Source organism: Ranitomeya imitator, chromosome 6 (assembly GCF_032444005.1).
Source record: "Ranitomeya imitator isolate aRanImi1 chromosome 6, aRanImi1.pri, whole genome shotgun sequence".
NCBI classification, from domain to species: domain Eukaryota; kingdom Metazoa; phylum Chordata; class Amphibia; order Anura; family Dendrobatidae; genus Ranitomeya; species Ranitomeya imitator.
This window is the reverse complement of record NC_091287.1, coordinates 438,827,795-438,851,236: the sequence shown is the minus strand read 5'-3', so window position 1 is coordinate 438,851,236 and position 23,442 is coordinate 438,827,795.

Here is a 23,442-nt window from a genome sequence, read left to right as displayed (position 1 = left end):
ATTGATTTATTGCCTCATATTTCTTGGAACTGCTACATTCTATGCAGATTTGGGAATGGGAAAAAGCTAACTTAAATTGCTATTGCACATCCTGTCTGCAACTGGGTCCTTGATAGCATGCTTCTGAAAACAAAACTAATGCTTTTCTAGGGCTGTTATTTTCCTCATCTTTGTGACATTTGTTATATAGAGTAATTTTTGGGTACTATAAGTAATAGAATGCATTATTTTCAAGCAGTCTGTACCCATGGTATTATTATAGGATGCAGCAAGAATTTGTTTCCCTATTGTTCAATTGCTTTGCTTTTTTGTGTCTATTTTCTTCATCTGTGTTTGAAAACAGTAGTAAATTCAAATGATTAAACTTCATAGTGATTTATCTATTAAATATAAATTAATACTGACTAAATAATAATACTGCAACCACCGCGCTAAACTCAGGCTGCAAAAATCAATATACTTACTTCTATTATGGCTGTTTTTGTACTATATGGGGACCCTTATGGGTAAAGGGTTACACCTAATTACAGCAATTCACTGAAAGGCAAAATATACAGGAGGTTGGTATATTAATTGAGGCCGTACAAATAAATTACCAAGGATATTGGTTAAATAAACTTACTGCTCTTATGAGACTGTATAAGGTGTTCCTATGTGGGGTTAAGTGTTTCTCTTTCCACGGTGTGATAAACCAATGCTGGAAGGTAAAATAAAATATACAAAAAATCGGTATAGTGTTTTGACCGTATAAATGAATTATCAGCGATATTGGTGGAATACACTTACTCCTTTTATAAGACCATATAAGCTGCACCTGGAGTGTAACTGTGTGAGGTTGAGCGTTACTGTTTCCACGGTGTAGTAAACCAAATGCTGATAAATAGATAAAGCACAAATAAAGCAAATAATGCTAATGGTGCCTTAAATCATTGGATTATTGAATACCACATAAGTTGCAGGAGTATCTATGGAAATCAACTGGCACTCACCAAATCCTGCTTAGGAAAATACATGCGGTGAAGATGGTAAAGTGATCCTCTGAATGCGGTGCCAGTTGCAACACTCAATGAGCTCAGCGGATGTTGTGTGGTCAGTGCCTGAAGCTGAGGTTCCTGGACGGTAACATCCCAGTGAGTAGCGGGAAGGCACCAGCGCCTCGCGTGCCCCGGCCAGAAGCAACGCTGAGGACGAGGTACCGAGATGGGGGTGGAGCTAGTGTGACGTCACAAAAAGCCGGGAAGGACCCCCATCTCGGTACCTCGTCCTCAGCGTTGCTTCCAGCCGGGGCACGCGAGGCGCTGGTGCCTTCCCGCTACTCACTGGGACGTTACCGTCCAGGAACCTCAGCTTCAGGCACTGACCACACAACATCCGCTGAGCTCATTGTAATTAGGTGTAACCCTTTACCCATAAGGGTCCCCATATAATACAAAAACAGCCATAATAGAAGTAAGTATATTGATTTTTTCAGCCTGAGTTTAGCGCGGTGGTTGCAGTATTATTATTTAGTCGGTAAAATTTTTTAAGAGTGTCTTGCACAGAACCTGTTTTAACCACCTTCTGGGGCTTCCACCTTATCCTTTTCAGGTGATTAATTTATAAATTAATACTGATGAATGAATTTGGTAATTAATGTATAACTCTATTTGAATGAATGTTCCCTGTATGCTCTTTTCCCAATAATCATATGGGGTAAAGAGGTTGCCAATATCACATCCACCAACAACGCGCAATATGGTCATTCATCGTGGGAAATGATCTTCTGGCTGACTTAAAAAAATCAATGTTCTAAACTGCACATCATTCTGTGTAATCAGAAAATGCTGCCAAGAATAATAACAGTCTTTGTGCACAGAACGATCTATGATAAATTGTTCTATGTGCAATGTAAGCACAGTTATCATGTTTAAACCGGCTATTAAATGAGCAAACATGACACCAACTGGCATTGGGTAGATGCTGCAAATCAGCTGGTGTAAACTCTAACTTAAAGCACCATTGCAGCGTTTATTTTTATTGCATTACTGGAGTGGTGCTAGTTATCTAAATGCCCTACCCCATGTCTTATACTCACCAGTTACCATCTTCATCTGTTATAGGTGCCACTCCAGGGTTCCAATCGTACAGAAATTCCAGGACAGTCCATAAAAATTATGACACATTTTCTCCCTCTCCATACAGTTTTTTTAAGGCATGTTAGAGAGATTCCTGTATTATAATGTAATTTATTTTAAACATTTATTTTATATGCTTGTACTTTATTTCAATGAAAAAAACTCAACAAAAAATACAGTTTTAAATAAAAATATGAAAACTTTTAATCCTAAAAACTTTTGCTCCATTATTGTGTTAATGTGGCCCATAGACTTTAGTATCAATTGATATAATTTGGTGGCAATGATGAATGGGCCATAAACTTAAATTTTGCCTTAGAATTTCTTAAATACAGCAAAAATAATAATTTATTTTAAATACTTCAATGCAATAAAATTAGGCTCAGTTCACATTGTACTCAAGTTTATGTTCTGTGTACACTTAGAAGTTTCCTGACAAGTATATGCCACGGATGTATAGTACAGTCTGTGAAAACTGGACAAAGGCGGAAGTAAATCTGAGCTGCAAAAAGTATAAGATGCAGTAGAGATGTAAATGCGCTTTTTTATTTGCTAACGTACTGTATTTATAAGCACACATGCTTCTTCCTCAGGACAAATCACAATAATTGTGCTACCAATTTTCACAAGTTTGGGGATCTGCAGCAATCATGATTTTTTATAGTATGTATATGTATGCCTATACAGTTGCATACATTTTCCACTGGCAGGACTGGCCACTTCCAGTCGCTTCAAATGTGATGTGGTCCCTAAAAAAAATGGTTTTATTACTATTTTTGTAAAAATGAGAAATAGCTGGTCAACTTTTAACCCTTGTAACATCCTAACAAAAAAAATGATGTTTCAAAAGTTGTGCTGATGTAAAGTAGACATGTGGAAAATGTTATTTATGAACTATTTTATGTAACATTAGCCTATTCAGGGCAAGGCATAAATGTTTGAAAATTGCTAAATTTTCAAAATTTTGTCAAATTTCAGATTTTTTCCCAAATAATCATAAGTCATATCAAATAAATTTTACCACTATCATGAAGTACAATATACTGCAAAAAAAGCAATCACAGAATTAGTGGGATCTATTGAAGCATTCCAGAGTTATGATCTAATTATTTGACAGTGGTCAGAATTGAAAAAATTGGCCTGGTCATTAAAGTGAACACATAAAATATAAGTGACTAGCACACTCCAAAGTGTTGTGATGCAAAAGATGGGGGTTTATTACATACAGTAATCACAAACGTTTCGGTCGATACTGGACCTTCATCAGTGTGCTAGATACACTTGTATGCTTGAATGGCCCCAGAGAGATTGGTTACTTTAATTTGCATCAGTAAAAAGATTCTGGTAAGAAAAATACCGGGAAAGATAGCACAAGGCTGTCAAGTGGCGGTAAGCCAAAGGAATATATAGCGATGAGGCACAAAGGAGCCGTCAGCGCGCCAGGACACTATGGATATACGCGGTATCCACCGCATGACACCTTACTAGTGGTGGATACAGTGTATATCCATAGTGTCCCGGCGCGCTGACGGCTCCTTTGTGCCTCATCGCTATATATTCCTTTGGCTTAACGCCACTTGACAGTCTTGTGCTATCTTTCCCGGTATTTTGCTTACCAGAATCTTTTCACTGATGCAAATTAAAGTAACCAATCTCTCTGGGGCCATTCATGCATACAAGTGTATGTCGCACACTGATGAAGGTCCAGTATCAACCAAAACGTTTGTGATTACTGTATGTAATAAACCCCCATCTTTTGCATCACAACACTTTGGAGTGTGCTAGTCACTTATATTTTATACGTTTAGGTTTGGGCACCTATGACTGTGCACCTCCCCCCTTTCAGGCTGTGCTTTGCATCTTCTATACCACATTAAAGTGAACACAGGCTTTGCAGTGAAGGGTTAAAAGTCTTTGGCCTGGTCAGGAAGGTGAAAACAGGCTCCGGGGTGAAGGGGTTAAAATCTGCAGTCACACGGAGAATATTATGGGCACCACATAATCCTCAATATATTATAATGGTCCGTATATGTTGCTCCATACCATATAATGTGCTCCATACAATATAATGGGCCCCATATATTGCTCCATACAGTATTATGGACCCCATATATTGCTCCATACAGTATAATGGGCCCCATACTGAACCAGAGCAGCAGAGACCGGGGCAGCAGGGAACGAGGAAGGGTGAATATTTAAAGGAGGGGCTGGTACCAGCGCTGGCACAGGGCTCCCCTGACTCATGGGCCGCATAGCACGTTGGTGACATCAAAGGAGCCCCCTTGTTCATCCAGGACCCCCGCACTAGCCCCAGTGTGCCTGTTGGTGACACCGGCCACTGGTAACTATTGCTAAAAAATGTTTACTGCAGTGTATACCATTTTTGTTTTATCCATTGTGTTTAAAAGGTTAATCAACTCTGCTTTTAATGCATTTGAGGCAAATGTATACTGAGTCAATGTATGCAAAATGGAATATATTTGGCTTATAAAGTCTTTGCGTGCTTCGATTTACCTAATGGGAAGTCCGCTTGATAAAGTTTCAGGCCCTAATTCTTCAAAAATGGCGAGTGCCTCCTTAATGAAATTGGTTTAGCTTTCAGCTGCCAAGTACCACTGTAGGAAAAGCACACCAGTCAGTGACTAAAGTATATCTCTATAAACATAAGGATGAATGACCTCGGGTAGATCAAAACATCCAACACCGGAGACACCATCACGTGTTTTTCAACGCAGTGATCCAGAACACAATGCTCGCTCATCAGTAAACCGGCACAAGGACTCCAGGAGAATCAGGCGAAAAACTCCTAGAGAGGGCATCAGCCTTAACATTCTTAGATCCCGGAAGATACGAGACCACAAAATCAAAACGGGAGAAAAACAGGGACCATCGAGCCTGTCTAGGATTCAGCCACTTGGCCGACTCGAGGTAAATCAGATTCTTATGATCGGTCAGGACCACAACACGGTGTTTAGCTCCCTCAAGCCAATGTCGCCACTCCTCAAACGCCCACTTCATAGCCAACAACTCCCGATTGCCGACATCATAATTGCGTTCCGCAGGCGAAAACTTTCTGGAAAAAAAAGCACATGGTTTCATCAAAGAACCATCAGACTCCCTCTGAGACAAGACGGCCCCTGCCCCAATAATCTCAGAAGCGTCGACTTCAACCTGAAAAGGAAGAGAAACATCCGGTTGACGCAACATAGGGGCAGAAGTAAATCGGCGTTTAAGCTCTTGAAAGGCCTCAACAGCCTCAGAGGACCAATTCGTAACATCCCCTCAAACACTCTTGCACCCCTCCAATCTATTCTAAATTCTGCTGCCCGACTAATCCACCTGTCCCCCCACTATTCCCCAGCTTTTCCCCTCTGTCAATCCCTTCACTGGCTCCCCATTGCCCAGAGACTTCAGTACAAAACCCTAACCATGACGTATAAAGCCATCCACAACCTGTCTCCTCCATACATCTGTGACCTTGTCTCCTGGTACTTTCCTGCACGCAACCTCCGATCCTCACAAGATCTCCTTCTCTATTCCCCTCTTATCTCCTCTTCCCACAATCGCATACAAGATTTCTCTCGCGCATCACCCCTACTCTGGAACTCTCTACCACAACATATCAGACTCTCACCTACCATCGAAAGCCTGAAGACCCACCTCTTCCGACAAGCCTATAACCTGCTGTAACCACCGATTGACCAAACCGCTGCACGACCAGCTCTATCCTCACCTACTGTATCCTCACCCATACCTTGTAGATTGTGAGCCTTTGCGGGCAGGGACCTTTCTCCTCCTGTACCAGTTATGACTTGTATTGTTTAAGATTATTGTACTTGTTTTTATTATGTATACCCCTCCTTACATGTAAAGCGCCATGGAATAAATGGCGCTATAACAATAAATAATAATAATAATAATCCCTTATGGGAAATATGCAAATGCATGTAGAAAAGCCACGGAAACACCATCACGTGTTTCTCAATGCAAGCAATAAATAGCCAGGTCTTTCACCGTGAAGGAACAACCATGGGAAGGGCAGCATCCAAAAAGGAAAACCACCTATGCCAAAACATGGTATCCACAGACAGCTGTTTCGTTGTATTTCACCCTCATCAGTGTGGAGTAGGAAACTGGCTATTAGGAGCAGTGCCTAGTAAAACGACTATAAACATAAGGATGAATGACCTCGGGGAGATCAAAACATCCCACACCGCGGAGACACCATCACGTGTTTCTCAACGCAGTGATCGAGAACACTGCTCCCATCCCTTATGGGAAATATGCAAATGTATGTAGAAATGCTGTGGAGACACCATTACGTGTTTCTCAATGCAAGCAATAAATAGCTACGTCTTTCACCGGGAAGGAGCAACCACGGGAAGGGCAGCATCCAAAAAGGAAAACCACCTATGCCAAAACATGGTATCCATCCACAGACAGCTGTTTCAGGGTATTTGCCCCTCATCAGTGTGGAGTAGGCAACTGGCTATTAGGAACAGTGCCTAGTAAAAGGACTATAAACATAAGGATGAATGACCTCAGGGAGATCAAAACATCCAACACCGCGGAGACACCATCACGTGTTTCTCAACGCAGTGATCCAGAACATTGCTCCCATCCCTTATGGGAAATATGCAAATGCATGTAGAAAAGCCGCGGAGACACCATCATGTGTTTCTCAACGCAAGAAATAAATAGCCAGGTCTTTCACCAGGAAGGAACAACCATGGGAAGGGCAGCATCCAAAAAGGAAAACCACCTATGCCAAAACATGGTATCCATCCACAGACAGCTGTTTCAGGGTATTTGCCCCTCATCAGTGTGGACTAGGAAACTGGCTATTAGGAGCAGTGCCTAGTAAAAGGACTATAAACATAAGGATGAATGACCTCGGGGAGATCAAAACATCCAACACCGCAGAGACATCATCACGTGTTTCTCAACGCAGTGATCCAGAACACAATGCTCGCTCATCAGTAAACCGGCACAAGGACTCCAGGAGAATCAGGCGAAAAACTCCTAGAGAGGGCATCAGCCTTAACATTCTTAGATCCCGGAAGATACGAGACCACAAAATCAAAACGGGAGAAAAACAGGGACCATCGAGCCTGTCTAGGATTCAGCCACTTGGCCGACTCGAGGTAAATCAGATTCTTATGATCGGTCAGGACCACAACACGGTGTTTAGCTCCCTCAAGCCAATGTCGCCACTCCTCAAACGCCCACTTCATAGCCAACAACTCCCGATTGCCGACATCATAATTGCGTTCCGCAGGCGAAAACTTTCTGGAAAAAAAAGCACATGGTTTCATCAAAGAACCATCAGACTCCCTCTGAGACAAGACGGCCCCTGCCCCAATAATCTCAGAAGCGTCGACTTCAACCTGAAAAGGAAGAGAAACATCCGGTTGACGCAACATAGGGGCAGAAGTAAATCGGCGTTTAAGCTCTTGAAAGGCCTCAACAGCCTCAGAGGACCAATTCGTAACATCAGCGCCCTTCTTCGTCAAATCAGTAAGGGGCTTAACAACACTGGAAAAGTTGGCAATGAAACGGCGATAGAAATTAGCAAAGCCCAAAAATTTTTGAAGACCCTTCACAGATGTGGGTTGGATCCAGTCATGAATAGCTTGGACCTTAACAGGATCCATTTCTATAGACGAGGGAGAAAAAACAAAACCCAAAAAAGAGACCTTCTGAACTCCGAATAGGCACTTAGACCCCTTCACAAATAAAGCATTATCACGAAGGATCTGGAACACCATCCTGACCTGCTTCACATGAGACTCCCAATCATTGGAAAAAATCAAAATATCATCCAAATATACGACCATGAATTTATCAAGATAATTGTATATCATGCATGAAAGACTGGAACACAGATGGAGCATTAGAGAGCCCAAATGGCATCACAAGGTATTCAAAATGGCCTTCGGGCGTATTAAATGCAGTTTTCCATTCGTCACCCTGTTTAATACGAACAAGATTATATGCCCCTCGGAGGTCAATCTTAGTAAACCAACTAGCCCCCTTAATCTGAGCAAACAAATCAGTAAGCAAAGGCAAGGGGTATTGGAATTTGACCGTGATCTTATTAAGAAGACGATAATTAATACAGGGTCTCAAGGAGCCATCCTTCTTAGCAACAAAAAAGAAACCCGCTCCCAATGGTGACGAAGAGGGCCGAATATGCCCTTTCTCCAAAGATTCCTTAACATAGCTCCGTATGGCGGCATGCTCTAGCACAGACAGATTGAAAAGTCGGCCCTTAGGGAACATACAACCAGGAATAAAGTTAATAGCACAATCACTGTCCCTATGTGGAGGAAGGGAACTGGACTTGGGCTCATCAAATACATCCTGCAAATCTGACAAAAACTCAGGGACCTCAGAAGAGGGGGAAGAGGAAATTGACATCAAAGGAACGTCACTATGTACCCCTTGACAACCCCAACTAGTCACAGACATAGGTTTCCAATCCAGCACCGGATTATGTTCCTGTAACCATGGAAATCCCAGCACAACAACATCATGCAGGTTATGCAACACCAGAAAACGGCAATCTTCCTGATGTGCAGGAGCCATGTACATAGTCATCTGTGTCCAGTACTGAGGTTTATCCTTAGCCAAGGGTGTAGCATCTCCATTTGAATGGGTACATGTGAAACCTCTTCTTAGACTAAAATTCTCTCTCTCTGTGGAGGGGTATTGGACCTGCTGTAATTAAAACACCTGTGGCTAGGAGGCGGAGTGCACGATCAGAAGGCTAGAGAATACATTTCAAAAACCTGACCGGCACATCCAAACATAGACTCAGTGTGAACAGGTGCTGAACCTAGAGTCGCCAACTCGTATATAGTTAAGTAAATAAGGCAGCACACTGCAGCGCTAGAACATACAAACTTGAAAAACGAAATTTGAACTGCATTACTGCACTAGAAATATGAAAAATGAGAGCGTTTAGTGTTATGAAAGGTAATTCAGTACCACAATGGACATAGAGGTCAGCGCACATACAGTGACCTGGCAATAACCCAAAAAACAAGAACGAGCTCTGAGACGTGGGAACTGTGTTGACCGCAATCCCTAATCCTACCCAACCACACTAAAGGCAGCCGTGGATTGCGCCTAACACTCCCTATGCAACTCGGCACGGCCTGAGAAACTAGCTAGCCTGAAGATAGAAAATAAGCCTACCTTGCCTCAGAGAAATACCCCAAAGGAAAAGGCAGCCCCCACATATAATGACTGTGAGTTAAGATGAAAAGACAAACGTAGAGATGAAATAGATTTAGCAAAGTGAAGCCCAACTTTCTGAACAGAGCGAGGATAGGAAAGGTAACTTTGCGGTCAACACAAAACCCTACAAAAACCACGCAAAGGGGGCAAAAAGACCCTCCGTACCGAACTAATGGCACGGAGGTACACCCTCTGCGTCCCAGAGCTTCCAGCAAGCAGAAAAAAACAAATTGACAAGCTGGACAGAAAAAAACAGCAAACAAATAGCAAAGAGGAACTTAGCTATGAAGAGCAGCAGGCCACAGGAACGATCCAGGAGGAAATAGGTCCAATACTAGAACATTGACTGGAAGCCAGGATCAAAGCACTAGGTGGAGTTAAATAGAGCAGCACCTAACGACTTCACCACATCACCTGAGGAAGGAAACTCAGAAGCCGCAGTACCACTTTCCTCCACCATCGGAAGCTCACAGAGAGAACCAGCCGAAGTACCACTTGTGACCACAGGAGGGAGCTCTGCCACAGAATTCACAACAGTACCCCCCCCCTTGAGGAGGGGTCACCGAACCCTCACCAGAGCTCCCAGGACGACCAGGATGAGCCATATGAAAGGCACGAACAAGATCGGGAGCATGGACATCAGAGGCAAAGACCCAGGAATTATCTTCCTGAGCATAACCCTTCCACTTAACCAGATACTGGAGTTTCCGCCTTGAAACACGAGAATCCAAAATCTTCTCCACAATATACTCCAACTCCCCCTCCACCAAAACCGGGGCAGGAGGATCAACAGATGGAACCATAGGTGCCACGTATCTCCGCAACAATGACCTATGGAATACATTATGTATGGAAAAAGAATCTGGAAGGGTCAGACGAAAAGACACAGGATTAAGAACCTCAGAAATCCTATACGGACCAATAAAACGAGGTTTAAACTTAGGAGAGGAAACCTTCATAGGAATATGACGAGAAGATAACCAAACCAAGTCCCCAACCCGAAGTCGGGGACCCACACAGCTTCTGCGATTAGCGAAACGTTGAGCCTTCTCCTGGGACAAAGTCAAATTGTCCACTACATGAGTCCAAATCTGCTGCAACCTGTCCACCACAGTATCCACACCAGGACAGTTCGAAGACTCAACCTGCCTTGAAGAGAAACGAGGATGGAACCCAGAGTTGCAGAAAAACGGTGAAACCAAGGTAGCCGAGCTGGCCCGATTCTTAAGGGCGAACTCAGCCAAAGGCAAAAAGGACACCCAGTCATCCTGATCAGCAGAAACAAAGCATCTCAGATATGTTTCCAAGGTCTGGTTGGTTCGTTCGGTCTGGCCATTAGTCTGAGGATGGAAAGCCGAGGAAAAAGACAAGTCAATGCCCATCCTACCACAAAAGGCTCGCCAAAACCTCGAAACAAACTGGGAACCTCTGTCAGAAACGATATTCTCTGGAATGCCATGTAAACGAACCACATGCTGGAAAAACAATGGCACCAAATCAGAGGAGGAAGGCAATTTAGACAAGGGTACCAAATGGACCATCTTAGAGAAGCGATCTCAGACCACCCAAATGACTGACATCTTTTGAGAGACGGGAAGATCTGAAATAAAATCCATAGAGATATGTGTCCAAGGCCTCTTCGGGACCAGCAAGGGCAAAAGCAACACACTGGCACGAGAACAGCAGGGCTTAGCCCGAGCACAAATCCCACAGGACTGCACAAAAGCACGCACATCCCGCGACAGAGATGGCCACCAAAAGGATCTAGCCACCAACTCTCTGGTACCAAAGATTCCAGGATGACCAGCCAACACCGAACAATGAACCTCAGAGATAACTTTATTCGTCCACCTATCAGGGACAAACAGTTTCTCCGCTGGGCAACGATCAGGTTTATTAGCCTGAAATTTTTGCAGCACCCGCTGCAAATCAGGGGAGATGGCAGACACAATTACTCCCTCTTTGAGGATACCCGCCGGCTCAGATACACCCGGAGAGTCGGGCACAAAACTCCTAGACAGAGCATCCGCCTTCACATTTTTAGAGCCTGGAAGGTATGAAATCAAAAAGTCAAAACGGGCAAAAAACAATGACCAACGAGCTTGTCTAGGATTCAACCGCTTGGCGGACTCGAAATAAGTCAAGTTCTTATGATCAGTCAAGACCACCTCGCGATGCTTGGCTCCTTCAAGCCAATGACGCCACTTCTCGAATGCCCACTTCATGACCAGCAACTCTCGATTGCCCACATCATAATTTCGCTCAGCAGGCGAAAACTTCCTGGAAAAGAAGGCGCATGGTTTCATCACCGAGCAATCAAAACTTCTCTGCGACAAAACAGCCCCTGCTCCAATCTCAGAAGCATCAACCTCGACCTGGAACGGAAGCGAAACATCTGGTTGACACAACACAGGGGCAGAAGAAAAACGACGCTTCAACTCTTGAAAAGCTTCCACCGCAGCAGAAGACCAATTGACCAAATCAGCACCTTTCTTGGTCAAATCGGTCAATGGTTTAGCAATACTAGAAAAATTGCAGATGAAGCGACGATAAAAATTAGCAAAGCCCAGGAACTTTTGCAGACTTTTCAGAGATGTCGGCTGAGTCCAATTATGGATGGCTTGGACCTTAACAGGGTCCATCTCGATAGTAGAAGGGGAAAAGATGAACCCCAAAAATGAAACCTTTTGAACACCAAAGAGACACTTTGATCCCTTCACAAACAAAGAATTAGCACGCAGGACCTGAAACACCGTTCTGACCTGCTTCACATGAGACTCCCAATCATCCGAGAAGATCAAAATGTCATCTAAGTACACAATCAGGAATTTATCCAGGTACTCTCGGAAGATGTCATGCATAAAGGACTGAAACACTGATGGAGCATTGGCAAGTCCGAATGGCATTACTAGATACTCAAAATGGCCCTCGGGCGTATTAAATGCAGTTTTCCACTCATCGCCTCGCTTAATACGCACAAGATTATACGCACAACGAAGATCTATCTTGGTGAACCAACTAGCCCCCTTAATCCGAGCAAACAAATCAGATAACAATGGCAAGGGGTACTGAAATTTAACCGTGATCTTATTTAGAAGGCGGTAATCTATACAAGGTCTCAGTGAACCATCCTTCTTGGCTACAAAAAAGAACCCTGCTCCTAATGGCGACGATGACGGGCGAATATGCCCCTTCTCCAAAGACTTCTTCACATAACTCCGCATAGCGGCGTGCTCAGGCACAGATAAATTAAACAGTCGACCTTTTGGGAATTTACTACCAGGAATCAAATCGATAGCACAATCACAATCCCTATGCGGAGGTAGGGTATCGGACTTGGGCTCATCAAATAAATCCCGGTAATCAGACAAGAACTCAGGAATCTCAGAAGGGGTGGATGACGAAATAGTCAGAAATGGGACATCACCATGTACCCCCTGACAACCCCAGCTGGACACAGACATGGATTTCCAATCTAATACTGGATTATGGACTTGTAGCCATGGCAACCCCAACACGACCACATCATGCAGATTATGCAACACCAGAAAGCGAATAACCTTCTGATGTGCAGGAGCCATGCACATGGTCAGCTGGGTCCAGTACTGAGGCTTATTCTTGGCCAAAGGCGTAGCATCAATTCCTCTCAATGGAATAGGACACTGCAAGGGCTCCAAGAAAAACCCACAACGCCTAGCATACTCCAAGTCCATCAAATTCAGAGCAGCGCCTGAGTCCACAAATGCCATGACAGAATACGATGACAAAGAGAAGATCAAGGTAACAGACAGAAGAAATTTTGACTGTACCGTACCAATGGTGGCAGACCTAGCGAACCGCTTAGTGCGCTTAGGACAATCAGAGATAGCATGAGTGGAATCACCACAGTAGAAACACAGCCCATTCAGACGTCTGTGTTCTTGCCGTTCAACTCTCGTCAAAGTCCTATCGCACTGCATAGGCTCAGGTTTAAGCTCAGGTAATACCGTCAAATGGTGCACAGATTTACGCTCGCGCAAGCGTCGACCGATCTGAATGGCCAAAGACATAGACTCATTCAGACCAGCAGGCATAGGAAATCCCACCATGACATCCTTAAGGGCTTCAGAGAGACCTTTTCTGAAAATAGCTGCGAGCGCACCTTCATTCCACTGAGTGAGTACGGACCACTTTCTAAATTTCTGACAATATACCTCTATTTCATCCTGACCCTGACACAAAGCCAGCAAATTCTTCTCTGCCTGATCCACAGAATTAGGCTCATCGTACAGCAATCCGAGCGCCAGGAAAAATGCATCGATATTACTTAATGCAGGATCTCCTAACGCAAGAGAAAATGCCCAGTCCTGAGGGTCGCCACGCAAAAAAGAAATAACGATCCTAACTTGTTGAACTGGGTCACCAGAGGAGCGAGGATTCAAAGCCAGAAATAGTTTACAATTATTTTTGAAACTCAGAAATTTAGTTCTATCTCCAAAAAACAAATCAGGAATAGGAATTCTCGGTTCTAACATAGAATTCTGAACCACAAAGTCTTGAATACTTTGTACTCTTGCCGTGAGCTGATCCACACATGAAGACAGACCTTTAATGTCCATTGCTACACCTGTGTCCTGAACCACCCAAATGTCTAGGGGGGAAAAAAAGGCAAAACACAGTGCAAAGAAAAAAAAATGGTCTCAGAACTTCTTTTTTCCCTCTATTGGGAATCATTAGTACTTTTGGCTTCCAGTACTGTTATGAAAGGTAATTCAGTACAACAATGGACATAGAGGTCAGCGCACATACAGTGACCTGGCAATAACCCAAAAAACAAGAACGAGCTCTGAGACGTGGGAACTCTGTTGACCGCAATCCCTAATCCTACCCAACCACACTAAAGGCAGCCGTGGATTGCGCCTAACGCTCCCTATGCAACTCGGCACGGCCTGAGAAACTAGCTAGCCTGAAGATAGAAAATAAGCCTACCTTGCCTCAGAGAAATACCCCAAAGGAAAAGGCAGCCCCCACATATAATGACTGTGAGTTAAGATGAAAAGACAAACGTAGAGATGAAATAGATTTAGCAAAGTGAGGCCCAACTTTCTGAACAGAGCGAGGATAGGAAAGGTAACTTTGCGGTCAACACAAAACCCTACAAAAACCACGCAAAGGGGGCAAAAAGACCCTCCGTACCGAACTAACGGCACGGAGGTACACCCTCTGCGTCCCAGAGCTTCCAGCAAGCAGAAAAAAACAAATTGACAAGCTGGACAGAAAAAAACAGCAAACAAATAGCAAAGAGGAACTTAGCTATGAAGAGCAGCAGGCCACAGGAACGATCCAGGAGGAAACAGGTCCAATACTAGAACATTGACTGGAAGCCAGGATCAAAGCACTAGGTGGAGTTAAATAGAGCAGCACCTAACGACTTCATCACATCACCTGAGGAAGGAAACTCAGGAGCCGCAGTACCACTTTCCTCCACCAACGGAAGCTCACAGAGAGAACCAGCCGAAGTACCACTTGTGACCACAGGAGGGAGCTCTGCCACAGAATTCACAACAGTTTAGCGCATAAAAATGGCCAATTTTATGTGTACCTGGTAGCCCCTTTACGGCATCTCTCTTATACCAGGTCCTACACTTGCCTTACCTCGCTGAGAATAAACGTCTCCATCTGAATGGGTACATGTGAAACCTCTTCTTAGACTAAAATTCTCTCTCTCTGTGGAGGGGTATTGGACCTGCTGTAATTAAAACACCTGTGGCTAGGAGGCGGAGTGCACGATCAGAAGGCTAGAGAATACATTTCAAAAACCTGACCGGCACATCCAAACATAGACTCAGTGTGAACAGGTGCTGAACCTAGAGTGGCCAACTTGTATATAATTAAGTAAATAAGGCAGCACACTGCAGCGCTAGAACATACAAACATGAAAAACGAAATTTGAACTGCATTACTGCACTAGAAATATGAAAAATGAGAGCGTTTAGCGCATAAAAATGGCCAATTTTATGTGTACCTGGTAGCCCCTTTACGGCATCTCTCTTATACCAGGTCCTACACTTGCCTTACCTCGCTGAGAATAAACATCTCCATCTGAATGGGTACATGTGAAACCTCTTCTTAGACTAAAATTCTCTCTCTCTCTGTGGAGGGGTATTGGACCTGCTGTAATTAAAACACCTGTGGCTAGGAGGCGGAGTGCACGATCAGAAGGCTAGAGAATACATTTCAAAAACCTGACCGGCACATCCAAACATAGACTCAGTGTGAACTGGTGCTGAACCTAGAGTCGCCAACTCGTATATAGTTAAGTAAATAAGGCAGCACACTGCAGCGCTAGAACATACAAACTTGAAAAACGAAATTTGAACTGCATTACTGCACTAGAAATATGAAAAATGAGAGCGTTTAGCGCATAAAAATGGCCAATTTTATGTGTACCTGGTAGCCCCTTTACGGCATCTCTCTTATACCAGGTCCTACACTTGCCTTACCTCGCTGAGAATAAACGTCTCCATCTGAATGGGTACATGTGAAACCTCTTTTTAGACTAAAATTCTCTCTCTCTGTGGAGGGGTATTGGACCTGCTGTAATTAAAACACCTGTGGCTAGGAGGCGGAGTGCACGATCAGAAGGCTAGAGAATACATTTCAAAAACCTGACCGGCACATCCAAACATAGACTCAGTGTGAACAGGTGCTGAACCTAGAGTCGCCAACTCGTATATAGTTAAGTAAATAAGGCAGCACACTGCAGCGCTAGAACATACAAACTTGAAAAACGAAATTTGAACTGCATTATTGCACTAGAAATGTGAAAAATGAGAGCGTTTAGCGCATAAAAATGGCCAATTTTATGTATACCTGGTAGCCCCTTTACGGCATCTCTCTTATACCAGTGTTATGATAGGCAATTCAGTAACACAATGTACATAGCGATCAGAGCACATACAGTGATCTGACAATAACCCAAAATAATCGAACGAGCTCTGAGACGTGGAAACTCTGTAGACCGCAATTCCTGATCCTCTCCAAACGCAACTAGAGGCAGCTGTGGATTGCGCTTAACGCTCCCTATGCAACTCGGCACAGCCTGAGAAACTAACTAGCCTGAAGATAGAAAAATAAGCCTACCTTGCCTCAGAGAAATACCCCAAAGGAAAAGGCAGCCCCCCACATATAATGACTGTGAGTAAGATGAAAAGACAAACGTAGGGATGAAATAGATTCAGCAAAGTGAGGCCCGATATTCTAGACAGAACGAGGATAGGAAAGATAACTTTGCGGTCTACACAAAACCCTAAAGAAAACCACGCAAAGGGGGCAAAAAGACCCTTCGTACCGAACTAACGGCACGGAGGTACACCCTTTGCGTCCCAGAGCTTCCAGCAAAACAAATAGACAAGCTGGACAGAAAAAATAGCAACAAATAGCAAAGAAGCACTTAGCTATGCAGAGCAGCAGGCCACAGGAATGATCCAGAGAAACACAAGTCCAACACTGGAACAGTGACAGGAAGCATGGATCACAGCATCAGGTGGAGTTAAGTAGAGAAGCAGCTAACGACCTCACCAGATCACCTGAGGGAGGAAACTCAGAAGCTGCAGTACCACTTTCCTCCACAAACGGAAGCTCCCAGAGAGAATCAGCCGAAGTACCACTTGTGACCACAGGGGGGAGCTCTGCCACAGAATTCACAACATACCAGGTCCTACACTTGCCTTACCTCGCTGAGAATAAACGTCTCCATCTGAATGGGTACATGTGAAACCTCTTTTTAGACTAAAATTCTCTCTCTCTGTGGAGGGGTATTGGACCTGCTGTAATTAAAACACGTGTGGCTAGGAGGCGGAGTGCACGATCAGAAGGCTAGAGAATACATTTCAAAAACCTGACCGGCACATCCAAACATAGACTCAGTGTGAACAGGTGCTGAACCTAGAGTCGCCAACTCGTATATAGTTAAGTAAATAAGGCAGCACACTGCAGCGCTAGAACATACAAACATGAAAAACGAAATTTGAACTGCATTACTGCACTAGAAATATGAAAAATGAGAGAGTTTAGCGCATAAAAATGGCCAATTTTATGTGTACCTGGTAGCCCCTTTACGGCATCTCTCCTATACCAGGTCCTACACTTGCCTTACCTCGCTGAGAATAAACGTCTCCATCTGAATGGGTACATGTGAAACCTCTTCTTAGACTAAAATTCTCTCTCTCTGTGGAGGGGTATTGGACCTGCTGTAATTAAAACACCTGTGGCTAGGAGGCGGAGTGCACAATCAGAAGGCTAGAGATTACATTTCAAAAACCTGACCGGCACATCCAAACATAGACTCAGTGTGAACAGGTGCTGAACCTAGAGTCGCCAACTCGTATATAGTTAAGTAAATAAGGCAGCACACTGCAACGCTAGAACATACAAACTTGAAAAACAAAATTTGAACTGCATTACTGCACTAGAAATATGAAAAATGAGAGCGTTTAGCGCATAAAAATGGCCAATTTTATGTGTACCTGGTAGCCCCTTTACGGCATCTCTCTTATACCAGGTCCTACACTTGCCTTACCTCGGTGAGAGTAAACGTCTCCATCTGAATGGGTACATGTGAAACCTCTTCTTAGACTAAAATTCTCTCTCTCTGTAGAGGGGTATTGGACCTGCTGTAATTAAAACACCTGTGGCTAGGAGGCGGAGTGCACGATCAGAAGGCTAGAGAATACATTTCAAAAACCTGACCGCCACATCCAAACATAGACTCAGTGTGAACAGGTGCTGAACCTAGAGTTGCCAACTAGTAAATAGTTAAGTAAATAAGGCAGCACACTGCAGCGCTAGAACATACAAACTTGAAAAACGAAATTTGAACTGCATTACTGCACTAGAAATATGAAAAATGAGAGTGTTTAGCGCTTAAAAATGGAGCTCTCATTTTTCATATTTCTAGTGCAGTAATGTAGTTCAAATTTCGTTTTTCAAGTTTGTATATTCTAGCGCTACAGTGTGCTGCCTTATTTACTTAACTATATTCGAGTTGGCGACTCTAGGTTCAGCACCTGTTCACAATGAGTCTATGTTTGGATGTGCCGGTCAGGTTTTTGAAATGTATTCTCTAGCCTTCTGATCGTGCACTCCGCCTCCTAGCCACAAGTGTTTTAATTACAGCAGGTCCAATACCCCTCCACAGAGAGAGAGAGAATTTTAGTCTAAGAAGAGGTTTCACATGTACCCATTCAGATGGAGACGTTTATTCTCAGCGAGGTAAGGCAAGTGTAGGACCTGGTATAAGAGAGATGCCGTAAAGGGGCTACCAGGTACACATAAAATTGGCCATTTTTATGCGCTAAACGCTCTCATTTTTCATATTTCTAGTGCAGTAATGCAGTTCAAATTTCATTTTTCAAGTTTGTATGTTCTAGCGCTGCTGTGTGCTGCCTTATTTACTTAACTATAGACGAGTTGGCGACTCTAGGTTCAGCACCTGTTCACACTGAGTCTATGTTTGGATGTGCCGGTCAGGTTTTTGAAATGTATTCTCTAGCCTTCTGATCGTGCACTCCGCCTCCTAGCTACAGGTGTTTTAATTACAGCAGGTCCTATACCCCTCCACAGAGAGAGAGAATTTTAGTCTAAGAAGAGGTTTCACATGTACCCATTCAGATGGAGACGTTTATTCTCAGCGAGGTAAGGCAAGTGTAGGACCTGGTATAAGAGAGATGCCGTAAAGGGGCTACCAGGTACACATAAAATTGGCCATTTTTATGCGCTAAACGCTCTCATTTTTCATATTTCTAGTGCAGTAATGCAGTTCAAATTTCGTTTTTCAAGTTTGTATGTTCTAGCGCTGCAGTGTGCTGCCTTATTTACTTAACTATATACGAGTTGGCGACTCTAGGTTCAGCACCTGTTCACACTGAGTCTATGTTTGGATGTGCCAGTCAGGTTTTTGAAATGTATTCTCTAGCCTTCTGATCGTGCACTCCGCCTCCTAGCCACAGGTGTTTTAATTACAGCAGGTCCAATACCCCTCCACAGAGAGAGAGAATTTTAGTCTAAGAAGAAGTTTCACATGTACCCATTCAGATGGAGACGTTTATTCTCAGAGAGGTAAGGCAAGTGTAGGACCTGGTATAAGAGAGATGCCGTAAAGGGGCTACCAGGTACACATAAAATTGGCCTTTTTTATGCGCTAAACACTCTCATTTTTCATATTTCTAGTGCAGTAATGCAGTTCAAATTTCGTTTATCAAGTTTGTATGTTCTAGCGCTGCAGTGTGCTGCCTTATTTACTTAACTATATACGAGTTGGCGACTCTAGGTTCAGCACCTGTTCACACTGAGTCTATGTTTGGATGTGCCGGTCAGGTTTTTGAAATGTATTCTCTAGCCTTCTGATCGTGCACTCCGCCTCCTAGCCACAGGTGTTTTAATTACAGCAGGTCCAATACCCCTCCACAGAGAGAGAGAATTTTAGTCTAAGAAGAGGTTTCACATGTACCCATTCAGATGGAGACATTTACTCTCAGCGAGGTAAGGCAAGTGTAGGACCTGGTGTAAGAGAGATGCCGTAAAGGGGCTACCAGGTACACATAAAATTGGCCATGTTTATGCGCTAAACGCTCTCATTTTTCATATTTCTAGTGCAGTAATGCAGTTCAAATTTCGTTTTTCAAGTTTGTATGTTCTAGCGCTGCAGTGTGCTGCCTTATTTACTTAACTATATACGAGTTGGCGACTCTAGGTTCAGCACCTGTTCACACTGAGTCTATGTTTGGATGTGCCGGTCAGGTTTTTGAAATTTATTCTCTAGCCTTCTGATCGTGCACTCCGCCTCCTAGCCACAGGTGTTTTAATTACAGCAGGTCCAATACCCCTCCACAGAGAGAGAGAGAGAATTTTAGTCTAAAAAGAGGTTTCACATGTACCCATTCAGATGGAGACGTTTATTCTCAGCGAGGTAAGGCAAGTGTAGGACCTGGTATAAGAGAGATGCCGTAAAGGGGCTACCAGGTACACATAAAATTGGCCATTTTTATGCGCTAAACACTCTCATTTTTCATATTTCTAGTGCAGTAATGCAGTTCAAATTTCGTTTTTCAAGTTTGTATGTTCTAGCGCTGCAGTGTGCTGCCTTATTTACTTAACTATATACGAGTTGACGACTCTAGGTTCAGCACCTGTTCACACTGAGTTTATGTTTGGATGTGCCGGTAAGGTTTTTGAAATGTATTCTCTAGCCTTCTGATCGTGCACTCCGCCTCCTAGCCACAGGTGTTTTAATTACAGCAGGTCCAATACCCCTCCACAGAGAGAGAGAGAATTTTAGTCTAAAAAGAGGTTTCACATGTACCCATTCAGATGGAGACGTTTATTCTCAGCGAGGTAAGGCAAGTGTAGGACCTGGTATAAGAGAGATGCCGTAAAGGGGCTACCAGATACACATAAAATTGGCCATTTTTATGCGCTAAACACTCTCATTTTTCATATTTCTAGTGCAGTAATGCAGTTCAAATTTCGTTTTTCAAGTTTGTATGTTCTAGCGCTGCAGTGTGCTGCCTTATTTACTTAACTATATACGAGTTGGCGACTCTAGGTTCAGCACCTGTTCACACTGAGTCTATGTTTGGATGTGCCGGTAAGGTTTTTGAAATGTATTCTCTAGCCTTCTGATCGTGCACTCCGCCTCCTAGCCACAGGTGTTTTAATTACAGCTGGTCCAATACCCCTCCACAGAGAGAGAGAATTTTAGTCTAAGAAGAGGTTTCACATGTACCCATTCAGATGGAGACGTTTATTCTCAGCGAGGTAAGGCAAGTGTAGGACCTGGTATAAAAGAGATGCTGTAAAGGGGCTACCAGGTACACATAAAATTGGCCATTTTTATGCGCTAAACGCTCTCATTTGTCATATTTCTAGTGCAGTAATGCAGTTCAAATTTCGTTTTTCAAGTTTGTATGTTCTAGCGCTGCAGTGTGCTGCCTTATTTACTTAACTATATACGAGTTGGCGACTCTAGGTTCAGCACCTGTTCACACTGAGTCTATGTTTGGATGTGCCGGTCAGGTTTTTGAAATGTATGCTCAGAGGATACTGCCATATGGTGCACAGCTTTGCGCTCGCGCAGACGCCGATCAGTCTGAATGGCTAGAGACATAGATTCATTCAAACCGGCAGGCGTAGGAAAGCCCACCATAACATCTTTAAGGGTTTCAGAAAGACCTTTTCTGAAAATAGCAGCCAGAGCCTCTTCATTCCATTTAGTGAGCACAGACCATTTTCTAAATTTCTGGCAGTATAACTCTGCTGCTTCCTGACCTTGACACAGGGCCAACAGTGTTTTCTCAGCATGCTCTACAGAGTTAGGTACAATAATCCAAGCGCTTGAAAAAATGCGTCTACATTCAATAATGCCGGATTCCCTGTTTCAAGAGGAAAAGCCCAGTCTTGTGGATCACCACGCAGCAAGGTTATGATGATTTTCACCTGCTGAATGGGATCACCTGAAGAACGGGGTTTCAAAGCAAAAAACAATTTGCAGTTATTTTCAAAGTTCAAAAACTTGGATCTGTCCCCAAAGAACAAATCCGGAGTAGGAATTCTGGGCTCTAAAGCCGGAGTCTGGACAACATAGTCCTGGATACTCTGTACTCTTGCAGCCAGTTGATCCACACGAGAAAACAAACCCTGAACATCCATGCCAGAGCATATATCCTGCACCACCCAGATATCAAGAGGAAAAAATAGGCAAACCAGAGCACAGAAAAAAAAATGGTTCAGAACTTTCTTTTCCTTCTTTTGAGATACATTTAATTCATTTTTGGCCACTTGTACTGTTATGATCTAGTGGTTTAGGAACAACATGAGACAAGCTCTGAAGGAGGTGGCATCTGTACTGACCGCAGACCCTGAACCTAGCAGCGCAACTAGAAATAGCCGTGGGGGGTACCTGACGCTCCCTAGACCCCTCGGCACAGCCTAAGATCTAACTTCCCCTAAAGATGGAAACAGGAAACCTATCTTGCCTCAGATAAAATCCCCAAAGGAAAGATAGCCCCCCACAAATATTGACGGTGAGAGGAGGGGAAAATAACATACGCAGAGATGAAATCAGATTTTAGCATAGGAGGCCAGTCTAGCTTGATAGATAGGACAGGAAAGGATACTGTGCGGTTAGTATAAAAACTACAAAACAATCCACACAGAGTTTACAAAATCTCCACACCTGACTAAAGGTGTGGAGGGTAAATCTGCTTCCCAGAGCTTCCAGCTAACAGAAAAAATCCATAATGACAAGCTGGACAAAAATAGAATGCACAGAACAATAAGTCCACAACATGTGAACTGAAATGAGCAAAGCCAGAACTTATCTTTGCAGAACTGGTCAGGAAACCAGGAGAATCCAAGCAGAGATGTGAAGCCAGCCAGAGAACATTGACAAGTGGCATAGGCTGAAGACTAGAGCCAGGTTAAATAGCAGAGCCAGGAGAGACGATTAGTGAAAGCAGCTACTAAAGCTAAACCCAAGGAGCGGCAGTTCCACTCAAAACCACCAGAGGGAGCCCAAGGGCAGAATTCACAAAAGTACCATTTACAACCACCGGAGGGAGCCCAAGAACGGAATTCACAACAGCGGGCCAGTCCATAGCTTCAATGCCTTCATCTTGCAGGAACTGCTGACACACTCCAGCAACATGAGGTCTGGCATTGTCCTGCATTGGGAGGAACCCAAGGCCAACCGCACCAGCATATGGTCTCAAAAGGGGTCTAAGGATCTCATCTCGGTACCTAATGACAGTCAGGCTACCACTGGCGAGCACATGGAGGGCTGTGCGGCCCTCCAAAGACATGGCACCCCACACCATTACTGACCCACTGTCAAACCGAGTATCCAACAAATGTGTTAGACCGCACCCAATACTGACACCGTCTCCATGGACATCAGGGCGCTCGTCCACACCAGGGCTAGCATATGAAAAGAAATGCCTCCCCACATTATTTCTGATCCACTGTCAAACCGGTCATGCTGAAGGATGTTGCAGGCAGCAGATCACTCTCCACGGCATCTCCAGACTCTGTCACATGTGCTCAGTGTGAA